At 42.1% G+C, this 11,844-nt stretch overlaps 1 protein-coding gene across 1 annotated transcript in view; it reads left to right on the top strand.

The window, feature by feature from the left end:
- The first annotated feature begins 572 nt into the window (after positions 1-572).
- Positions 573-11,844, top strand: part of pak4 (p21 protein (Cdc42/Rac)-activated kinase 4) — a 50,091-nt gene continuing 38,819 nt past the window's right edge. The window contains exon 1 of the mRNA XM_079515018.1: positions 573-794. The gene's annotated coding sequence lies outside the window, so the exon portion shown is untranslated. The remainder of the gene's footprint in view (positions 795-11,844) is intronic.

Here is an 11,844-nt window from a genome sequence, read left to right as displayed (position 1 = left end):
TGATGCGATCCTCCCGCATACCCAGTCCCGGCAGAGTAGTTCCGGAGGAACGGATTGTGTGGCCCTGGTTTTTCCCTAATGGGACTGATCGAGGGTAGCTGCTGGGACGTAAGTCGGGACTTGATCACCCCGGCTGGGTCACCTGAGTGAGGGGTATGATGTTGGAAGACCTGAAACCCTGATGACCTTGGGATACATCACTGAGGATACGTCCCAGGTACATCCATGCGATGCATTTTTGTTTTAATGTTGATCTGACCCCCCATGCCAAACTTCCAGCGCTCGCCCAGCAGTCTGCCGTCACCCAGGTGGATGCGTGCACACTGCACGCCTTGAGGTCGCTTCTCACCCTCAGGGTGTCTTACTGCAAGTTACTGGTAGATAGCCTCGTGTGTGTGTGTGTGTATATAATCTCTCATGATAATGAACATAGTAATAATACATTTATTAGATGGGTACTAGTACACTTCCCCTGCCTGTGCTGTGACTCATTGCCCTTTGCCAGGCATGCCTTCGACCCATTGAATGACACAGAGATAGAGGTGTGAAACCGTGTGACCGTGGGGTGGTGGGGGGTTTAGAGTGGTATGGTTGCCATGGAGTTTGAGTGCAACTCCCCGGATGTAGCATTTCCCAGTTCAACATGGCGACTGAAAAGTGAGACTTTTTGCTAATGTTACACCGTTTGCGGACAGCGCAAGCGTTTTAAAGTCAGTCAAATTTTCCACGATCAAGGGGACAAAGTTTAGACCCACACACCGGTGGCCGAAAGAAGTTTATCCAGGAGTTTTCGGGTAAGTACCCGCGCATCGGTTTCGTAAAAATTGTGTTGAAGCTTGTTGTGCTTTTAGCTTGTGGCGCGTCCCCCCTCTGCCTTGTCTAGCAGCGTAGCCCCAGCCAGGCAAAACTCATTCAAGAGTTTAGCCCTTCTAGCTGCTTTCACAAGCTGTTAGCTAATGCTATCGGTTAGATCTGTTAAAAGATCTGTCCAGCCTCGTGTTTGACAAGATCATTATCACTTTGTGCTAGTTCTGTACTATACGACGGACGCGGGGACTCATTCACAAAACTAAAGGGAAGTTCCGTGAACGTAGGGACAAAGTGTAGGATAGGGAGTCACTTGCAAAAGTTGTTAAAATAATAGCCACAGCAACATAGGAGCTAACTGGGTTGCCCTATCCTGGCTCGTTGCTAAAACCCTCTAAGCTTTAACCTGTCACTTATTTCAGATTTTTCTTTTCATGGTAATAATAAATAATGCAAGCCAAGCTACCAAAAACTAACGCTAAGAAGAACATCAATCATCGCCGTCTAGCGATATGTCAGTTTCAATCATTGAATGGATGAGGTTTTTGCTGATTTACTTTAATTTTACTTGCTGGCCTCAGTATCTAGTGCACTGAGGAGGAGGAACTCTTCCTCCTCCTCAGACCCTCAGCCCTGTGTTTAATTTCTATCTAGTGTGACTGACGGAGGAGGACTTCAGTTGCATGCAGACATAGTGATGGTGTGAAAGAGATACAATGGTACCAAATGAATGCAAAACATTGAAATACTGCTGTCAACTTTCAAAAGTTTACACCAATCTAACAACTATGTCTGACAGAGAACAGCGCAAAATGGTGATCGTTTAAGATCAAATTCGAGTCTTAACATACTGTGTTTACACTTTATTTTATTCCTTTCTATTCAATATTTATTTGAACATTTGTTAGACTATAGTAATTGTCAGACTTTATTTATTTATTTTTCGTATAAACATTTTAGGGTCCCTGTGACATCATGTGGGTCAGTACATCATCATAATGTATTTCAACCACACTTGCAATACCCCAGAATATATTTTTATATATATTTTTTTATATTTTTGGGGCTTTTCTGCCTTTATTGATAGGACATAGTGGAGAGAGACAGGAATCAGGGAGAGAGAGACTGGGAATGACACGCAAGCAAAGGTCATCGGGATCGGGACTCGAACCCGCGACACGCTGTCAGGCATGCGCCACCTATATGTGGTATGCGCCTGGACTGCTAGGCCAGCAGGCACCCCCATAATTGCGCTTTTCTAGTTTTGTTCCACTTTTGTTCTGGTAATGTACCATGTTTTCTCATGCCAATAAAGCTCCATTGAATTGAGTGTAGAGGATGGATGGAGGGATGAGGGAAAGTGAGACTACGTGCAGTCAGTCAGTTAGTCAGGTTGTGCGATTAGTGCTGGGCACTCCACACATTCCTAACATGCCAGAGCTCTGCCGAGGGGGTCACTCACACACATAACCCCATATCCCGATTCCCAGCAGTATGCACTCTACTGAAACTAAACCCCACCTTTTGGTTTTGAGTCATTGGCAGGAGTCAGACTTCATCTACCAGACATATTGGGTTAGGTCGGTTGATGCCGGGTAAATTCTGTTACATTGTTTGGGACTTAGAATACATCTGATCCTGCCCTGTCAATGTTAGTAGACCCAATACATTTCCCCTTGCATGGTTGGTTGTTTGGTTGGTTGATTGATTGGTTGATTTTATTTGCGGACTTAAAAAAAGAGCACAGAGCACTTTCCGACATACAGTCAATGCATCACTGAGGATGAAAACACAAGAAAGCCAGAGGGATTATTTCCTCACAGAAAAACACTAAAATGAAAGAGAGACATCACAACGACACATAAATAATATACAATAATATAACAGATATAAATCAATAGAGGGTATGCGCGTGACATCATCAAACCCGGAAGTTATGCAGGAATGCCTACTGAGTGGCAAAAAACTACTTTTCTGGCCTTGACAGCCCATGTATCCAAACATCTGATTACATTAAACAATGTTAAACTCACTTTGCATGTTGCCACTCTATTTGCCACTCGATGTGCCATTCACTTTAAGCATGCACATACCCTCTATAGCTGAGTTTGAGTCTATAGAGAAATGGATACAAATTGAAGGGCTGAGCAACAACAAAAACATTTTGGTTACACAGTTTGTTCATCACTCAGAGAATGCCTTGAAACAAACATGATGTGTAATTGTGCATCTTTCTATGTCATTAACATTCTGTAAAATGTGAGAATGAAGATTTTGCATCACCATCAGGCACAGAGACCGTTGCTATTACTGTTCAAGTACCCACCCAGATGGTGCATATTCTGGCCTGCATGTTACAGTTTGTTTTTCCTTCGAGTTTCTGAGACATTGCTTGAGGCACTGCATGGAGTTTATAGTTGCAAACAGAGATGTTCTCTCTCCACTCAGTTTGTTAAGGAGGCTTCAATTTGTTCTACCCCTCCTTTCTCACTGTACTGTTATGTAAAGGCCGACAAACCTTTTCATGTCAAGTAACCTCATATAGAGCTGCATGGCATGTGGACATCCTTTTCGTCAGACTGTTTCCTACAGACCACTTATCCAATACGTGGTGTGTTTTATGTTTGTCAGTAGGGATTCACCGAAAGGGAAATTCTTGGCCGATACCGAATATAGGAAACAGTTGGCCGAATACCGAATATGATTAATATTATATATCTTTTTTCCTACCATTGCTGTCATGATAGCCGTACCTTAAAGCTACCTGATTTATGGCAAAATAAATCGTTATGGCAAAACTTAACTTAAATAATAATCACTATTATGGGTCCATACAAAATGTATTCAGCTCTTTTGAATGCATTCATTGCATACACTATTCTTTGATATATTTCCTGCCTATTCAGGCTGAAACCGAATAGGCCGAAAATGCATTTTTAGCCATTTTCTGCCGAATATTTTCTGCGGCCGAATATTCGGTGCATCACTATTTGTCAGATTTATATAGGTTATTGAACTATCCAGCTATATACTGCAGCACTGGAGTTTACCATAGAGTGCAAACTTTGATTAATTTGTGTGAAGTGAGGGGCGCTCTTAACACCAGCCAATCAAACCATCACATTCCGTGCTACAAACACACCTACACACAAAGCAGAATTATTTAGGGATAAATATCTATTTTAATGGTATGAATCTAAGTAGGGTCAGGCGAACAAGAAGTGAAGTTGAGAGGCTAGAGCCGCTAGATAGAGGGTCGCGGAGCAATGTTGTCATTGGTGTGGTGACTGGTCCTGACTACTGACAGAAACCATGTTTGTATTATGATGATATACAATAACATATACTGTATGCTTATTGGAGACAGATTGTAAGAGAAATATGATTTATGTTGTTGAGATTGTAGTATAAAGTAAAGCAAGTGACTGTTTCCAATACCAGCAACAGCACACAGAGGCTGACCCCAGCTTTGTACTGTATCTAATGGTTTCATGTACATTTCCGAAACTGGAGAAAGCACTTTGTGGAAAGGCGGTAGCAAGTCGATGAGTGAATAGAATATGGGTTTGGGCAGGCGGACTGACTTAAGATTGCTGTTGGAATGTGAACTTGTGAGGACTGAAGAGAAATCGAGAAGAAGAGGGATAGCTGACTGGCAAAGATTGTTCAAATCTTCTCATCTTCTTCCAGAGATCCGGTTGCATAGAAGAAAGATGACACAGGCTTGAGAAAGACTGAGGAAAATGGAATGAAGAGGGGGAGAGAGGCTGGGTTAGAGCGAGAGAGAGAGATAGAGATATAGAGTGAGAGAGAGAGAGAGAGGGTGAATAAAAGAAAGTGTAGATTAATGTGTGAGAAGAGAGAGAGAAATATACTCTAGAGCAGGCCAAGGAATGAGATTCTCATTGTATTTAAATTGCATTTATGTAATGTCCATTTTATATGCATTGTCCCGTCTAAATAAACAAATAGTAAAGTAAGAACTGGAGCAGAGCAAGTAAGGAAGTGTAGATGAAAGGAGATCCGTCTCCCCAGGCAGGTAGACTGTGTGTTTATGGAGAGTCCAGAGAGAGCGTGAGAGATGGAAGGCAAGGCGCCTTTCTTCTTTCTACAGATTTAGCCTGGTCTGATAGCCAAACAGCCAGACCTCCAGAGAAAACACAGTAGCAGGGAAAGGCTAATACTCTGTAAATGAAAACCTGCAGGCTAGGTGTATCAATTCGTTCTTTCCCATCTGTCCGGCCGTTGATCTGTCTGCTGTTTTATCAAGTCACAAATGTTAACGGGTCACACATTTTCCCATGTTCAATCTAGCATTTGATCAAAAGGAGAACCAGACTACAATGATGACAGTCATGCTATTGCTTATCCAACTGAACTATTATACATTTCAAAATTTGACATTGTCTGAAGTCTTAAATTAAAAATAAAGAGTGTTGGGGGGGGGGGTAGACGGAGGAAGCTGACTGGAAATGGATGAAATGAGCACAGGGTGTGGAATAACAAGTAGAGGGGAAAAAACAAAATTGGAAAGCCAATGAGAGGCATACTATGATTCTTTGCCTTAATGGGGAGAAAGGGGCCAAGCTTATTGCCTTAGCACATAAAAATAAAATCCCTTTTGGAATGAGCACAGCAGCCAATATCAACACAACCGTGTAGGTACGCAGGACCACAGACCACGGCAGTGCTCCTGGAGAAGAAGAGGGGAAAAAGGTCCAATAATATAACTAGAGGTGCTCCGATCAGGTTTTTTGGGACCAATCGCTGATTGTTTTTCTCATGATCAGCCGATACCAATCGTGTGCGTAAGGGGAACATTTGAATATTTCCAAAATTAAATGTCAAAATAGCTCCGTTTGGAAGTTTGGAACCTCTTCTCTCTGAGAAGAGGTTCTGTGTCAGGATATCCCTGCATCGGTAGAACAGGGGTTGAGCCGTCCAAAAACGGTGTCGAAAGCCCTTTTCGCAGTTTAGTTTCCAAAAACGAATGGTATTTCTTGCTAGCTACAGATGATAAACTTAGGAAAGGCACGTACAATATTTAGACAGGGGTGAAACAAGAACAACCGCTTGCAAAGCTTATGAAGTCAGCCAGTACCATGTTTTGTTTTCCCAATGCAATCTTACGGAAGCAGTACTGCGCATGTGGACGAAGGTTGACTGGCCACAGGCTGACTAAATATGCAATTTGAGCCTGATTTATACAGTTGTTTCACCCCTGTCTAAACATTTTACCTGTCCTAAGTTTATCATCTGTAGCTAGCCAGAAACGGTACTGCGAAAAGGGTTTTCATCACTGTTTTGGGATGGCCCAATCCCCCCCCCATTGGGCACCTTTTGACGCCTTTTGACGCCTCCTGTCCAAGCGCCCTCTGCGCCAATTGAGCCTTTTGACGCCTGTTTTAATATGAATTGATAACGGTTCACAACTGTGTCCTGTATAAGACTCCGGTTCGGGTGCTATGAAAACAAATGAAGAAAAAAAATGAAATAAATTCCGCTGGCTTATGCTGTCTGTGTTTAGAATCGTAATATCTTGGATTCTTCTTTTTGGGTCAAAACAAGCTTGATTTGCGGCTCATTTCTCTAAACGATATGGTCCTCGGCTACAAAAAGTATGTTTTGGGTGGATTAACTGACAATCGCGTTACATAGCTGATGTTCACTTCCAGATTCTCGTTTTCCGAGTGAAACGGCTTTCAGAATAAGATGCTTCGCCTATTAAATGACTGGATGGTGCCCTGAGCCCCCACGTGATGGTGCTGTTGGTGGTAAATGAGTTAACAAATACGCAGCTTATCAACTAACCGGTTAATCAATCGATAAGGTTATCAAAACATATCAATTATCAATCAATGAATGAATTAATCGATAATTCCTAACCCTAGTTTACAGTCCCTGGGTGAGTTGATGCATGGTACTCATACCCCCAAAAAGGAATGAAGCTTAACATGTCAAAAATGCAAAACACAGCTGTAATATGACTGAAGAGGTTATTTGCCCAAAAAGTTATGTTCCTCAAGTAAATGTTTTAATTCCGCAGCACTGAACAGAAGTGTCCTACTGTCCTTTACTATTAACACTGTGACCAAGTCTTTATCTCATAATAGTGACAGGCCACACTTGATGTTGTATTTTAGGTCATGAGATCACCATCTTGGTGGTTAAAAAAAAGACAATAGCCATTGTTTGCAGCACTGGTTTATTGTGTTCAACGAAGGCTGTTTCATGAGGGAAGCTACTGTAGCCTATATGATGGCACATAATGTTGAATGAATGAATCTCTGCTCATCTTTGTCTCTGTAACAATGCTCTGTCTGTTTAGGTCAACCAGGCAGTTCCTGTGTGTGTCTGTGTGTGTGTGTGTGTGTGTGAGAGACGCAAAAAAGCAGGGATGGTTGGGTGTGTGTGTGTTAGGGCATTCACTTCTAGTCATTTTTACTAGTTGACTAGTTGCCTAGTTTACTAGTCGACTAGTTGTTTAACCACCTATTATGTTTTTAAAAAAAAGATATATATATATATATTTTTTTAGAAATAAATATGTGTACATTTAAAAACTGTGTACATTGGTGACTATAACTATAATCTACCTGATATTAAGGCCTACAAAATCGGGAATAAACATATTTTTAATTTTTAATATATATTTTTTCAACTAGTCAACTAGTACCAGCAAGGTCGACTAGTGGATTTACTAGTCGACTAGTAAACTAGTCGACTAGTTGCTTAATGCCCTAGTGTGTCTGTAGTACTGTACATTGGCATGATTACAATCTACGTCCGTCTCTAGACATGGTAATGCCCCGCCTGCCTCTGATTGGCCTACCGACACTGCCGGTCTTCACCAGACTTTCTGGTGAGGATACTCTGTGGTGGGAAATAATACAAAACTCATCCATGAGAAAAAACTCACAGCCCCAGCGGAAAACTGCAGACCATGACCATCAATGTAATAGCACCCGATGAGGGCATAAATGAATATGGATTGGAGACGGACACATGATAATCAACACAAACACTTTATTAGAACACAGTACTTAAATCATATTACCGCATATGTGTTCAATAATTCAATTCAATCATTTCCATACAAAGCAAACCGCATAAACAATATTAGTTTTCCTCTTCTGCATAAATAAAAGTTAAGTTACAAGTTACAAGGCTGCATTCTGGAGCGTCATCTGTTGCGCGTGCCAAGCTGCGTTCACCTTTGGAATACTACGACATTTTCTCATTCTCTGTCTCGCAAGGGTTTATTTACTTTCATGTTAAACTCTCAAAGCATATTTTTGGAAAGTAGCGATGCCGGCAGCGGCGTCACAGGGCGCCGCCATCTGTGACTGTTTTTGACATTGACAACAACGAGCTCTGACCAGTTTCGACTGGTTGATTACGGGCAGCCGGGGCGTTACAAGAGCGGGTCGTTGTCTAGAGACGGACGTAGATTGTAATCATGCTGTACATTGTTAGCCTGGTATCCAGCCTGCTTCGCTACGTTCGGCGGATTTTTTTTTCTCTCTTCGCTTATCAGTCTGGAAAGCCTCCCATTGGGAGGTTTTGCAGAACTACACTAGAACTACATATGTTACGTAGTCAACGTCGTTGCTGATTGGATGTTGTTCCAACGAATGAGAGTAGCGTTAGGCAACCTACGTCATCAGCCAGCGCCACCCTCCATGCTTGTCTGTCTGCAGTAGCTGCGCTTTGCTATGACGTCTCACTGGTGCTTTGTCCCGCCCCGCACCACAGACCAATCAGAAGCCACGTTAGGTTTCGAAGCTTTTGGCATGTCCCGCCTCCCTTGGAGATAGGAGGCTTTCCAGACTGATAAGCGAAGAGAGAAAAAAAAATCCGCCGAACGTAGCGAAGCAGGCTGGATACCAGGCTAGTACATTGTGACAGAGCAATTATTTTATTTGTACTTTGTGATTGTACGAGCAATGATTTAAATCACAGCTTCACAATCAACCAGGAGGCAGTCTTTGTAAAACACAATAACACATTTCTTTATTACTCACAAATCGGTACACAGTATCTCTACAGTCATGTGATCAAGACACAGTTACCGTGTGGGGGTCCCTCTACTGTACACTCCACTGTACTGTACTGTCACTGTACTGTACTGTATTGGCACACCCGAAATCACCATATATACAGTTAATATGTGCGTGTGTTTGTGTGTGTGTTAGGTTGCGCACAGGTGGTGAAAAACAACCATGCTGTTTTCGTGCTCAGACGCACCCACCCAGCCAGCCAGCCAGCCAGCCAGCCAGCCAGCCACCCACATATACTTAAGGAAGTGGTTGCAATCACATAAGTGGTATGCAATCACATACTTTTTCCTACTAGGTAGACCGTAGAGGAATAAATGCCACCCTATACACATTGGCCTGTTATAGCGCCACCAGGAGGCCACAATAACCTAACTGACCAGGTGAGACCTGTGCTCCGGGGAGCACTTTTTCTAGTTGTTTCAGTGCTGGTGAATAGCAACATGTTGAATTGTAGGAGGCAGAACAAGAGGGAAAACTGTTTTTTTGTGTGTACGTTTCACAGTGGCATAATACTGGAATATTCTGAGTGACAGAAGAAGGTCTTTTGTTCCAGTCTAGAGAATAGGTTTAGGATTTGGCTCAGCATGCAGCCTCTAGGGCCATGGAGAAAACCGTACATGAGATTAAATATGTATGCAACAGTTACTAATACACGTGACATGATCTGATGGAACCATCCATGCAATTTAGTGACTGTGAACAAATCTGTCTTGAATGTTTGAGAAAAAAGGGGTGATAGTGACTCGAGATTTGGTACGACACAGGGTTTATCAATAGGGCTTACAAACCTCGCACCTTTGGTATGCAAATTCGGGGGAGCCCCCATGACGTTTATAAAAACATTTCGTCTCTGCGCGAACGCATCCGCGATGTATTGTGATGACCAGCTGTTGTAAATCACAGATGAAGAGACTCTCCGAATCAAATCTCCGCTTTGAACTTGTTTTTACGACATAATGACTTTATTACTTTATGACTCTCAGTCACTCGATCTGTCCCAGACTAGTCGCTGTCCCAGTCAGACAGAATATAGAAGCAGAAACCACAAGAGTGACAACTGACAAGTGATCATCAACATGTGTTCTCTCTGCAGTAAATAAATATCGGTTTTATGTTGCAGGCTAGTTTGTTGTTAGCACCTATAGCCGAGCTTGACTCTCATTGACTGTCGCCGTCGGTCGGAGATATTAAATAATTAAATGACCGAGTTGGTGGTTTGACAGACAGATGGAGCAGCAGGTAGGAAATGGGTCGCCCACGGCCCGTCGACTGCAGTATGAATCTGAGATTTTTAACATTATTAATCTGTTAACTGTGAGAGGATCTCAATGGAAAGAAGTCTCAGGGCTTTCTTGTGTAATCCTCGAAATGTACCAATGTGGTTTCAATGCTTTTTACATAAGCAAAATAAAATAAAAGTGAGACAGACAGACGGCAGTGAGATGAATGCGCCGGTGAACCGTTACATTAGTCCATTATCTATTTTATCCCCTTTATTCTGACCTTGTTTATGGTGAGAAGCCTACTTGTTCACACAAGTACTCAAGTAGGCTTAATAAATCCCATTTTGGCGAACTGAAAGAGCTCTAGCACTGCACTAAACACTCAAACACCAACTTTATACACTTGATGCAGATCTAATATGTAGGGCTTGTAGGCCATCACAATCAAAATGACGCCAGTAGGCGTGACAGCCTTGCATTCCCTATTGACTGTGTAATGTTAACTTCTAGCACTGTAAAAGTAAATCAGGAAACCCCCCATGTTTCATCAGTAGGCCTACTTGTTTCATCAGTAAAGTAGATAGGAATACCATAAATAATATGCTAGTTGAGTTAATTTTGGCTAACCAACTACCATTCACTGGCCAATGGTAGCAGCATTTGTCTGGTAAGTTTCAATTCACAACACTCTATATTTGGTTATATATGGTCAAACCTGGCTTTTCCTGTAGACCTCCTCTGTAGTTTGAAATGAATAACATTAGAGTACAAGACCGTGAAATGTGACCAGATGTTTGATAGCATGTTGACTTATTGTGATAATTGACATTACAGTCAACTAATGACTGGTTCTTCAACAAGAACATCACCTTGGCTTAGAGTTTACTCACAATGTAATGATATAGTTATGACTGCACTGTCTGCACCTACAGTAACTCCATGATTCATACATTTTCCCAAAACCGCTACACGGCAGGCTTTGTTGCTGCTGTAGGCTAGATGTGTTTCTGTTAAATTGTTAACTGTTTAATGTAAGAAAAAGACCATGTGCTCTGTCAACATTCCCTTGCTATTAGAAAGGCACTCTACCAAAGTGGTAGTAACTTAATGGATTGGTGGATTGTAATGAAACTTGGTAATGAGTAGTCCTGGTGACATTACTACATTTTGGGTTGAATACAAAGGTCAAGGGCACAAGCAATATCAAGGTCAAAACTTGCATAAGGTAATATGTTGTTGATGAGTCTGTGAATTACTGCGCTGCTCACTTGGCTTGTGTGACTCTTTGCAAACCCGTTGACATAACATCGGCCTAAATTAAATTAAATCTTAATCGTTCCATTCCGACATGAACGAGGCATTGGAAAAAGATAGGCCTAGTCATCAGTGTATCCAACCAGGATATTTTCTGTTCTAAAATAAACATGTTCTCCTGTTTTGGGTGTGCGACCCGATAGCCAAGTGGTTAGGGCACATACCACGCAGGGGCACGAACAATCACCAAGTCCACCGTTTGATTCCGGCCGGCCAGACCATTTGCTATCAAAAAGTTTAAAAAATGCTCCCAAAAATAACTTTAAACAGCTCATGCCTTGAAGTCCTGTCCCGTAAATCATTAGTGTTTAGTTTAGTAGTTGAACTCTGTTTAAAGGTTATAGACTGAACTGGGGCGTGCTGGTCATCCTTGAACTTGTGCTCTTTAATGTCAATGAACATGTCTGCATGTTTGTCTGAGCTTTTGAGAGTGAGCTCAG

This window comes from Electrona antarctica, assembly GCF_951216825.1.
Source record: "Electrona antarctica genome assembly, chromosome: 11".
Lineage (NCBI taxonomy): Eukaryota > Metazoa > Chordata > Actinopteri > Myctophiformes > Myctophidae > Electrona > Electrona antarctica.
The sequence above is the reverse complement of the archived record's forward strand: the minus strand, read 5'-3'. Positions and strand labels throughout refer to the sequence as shown.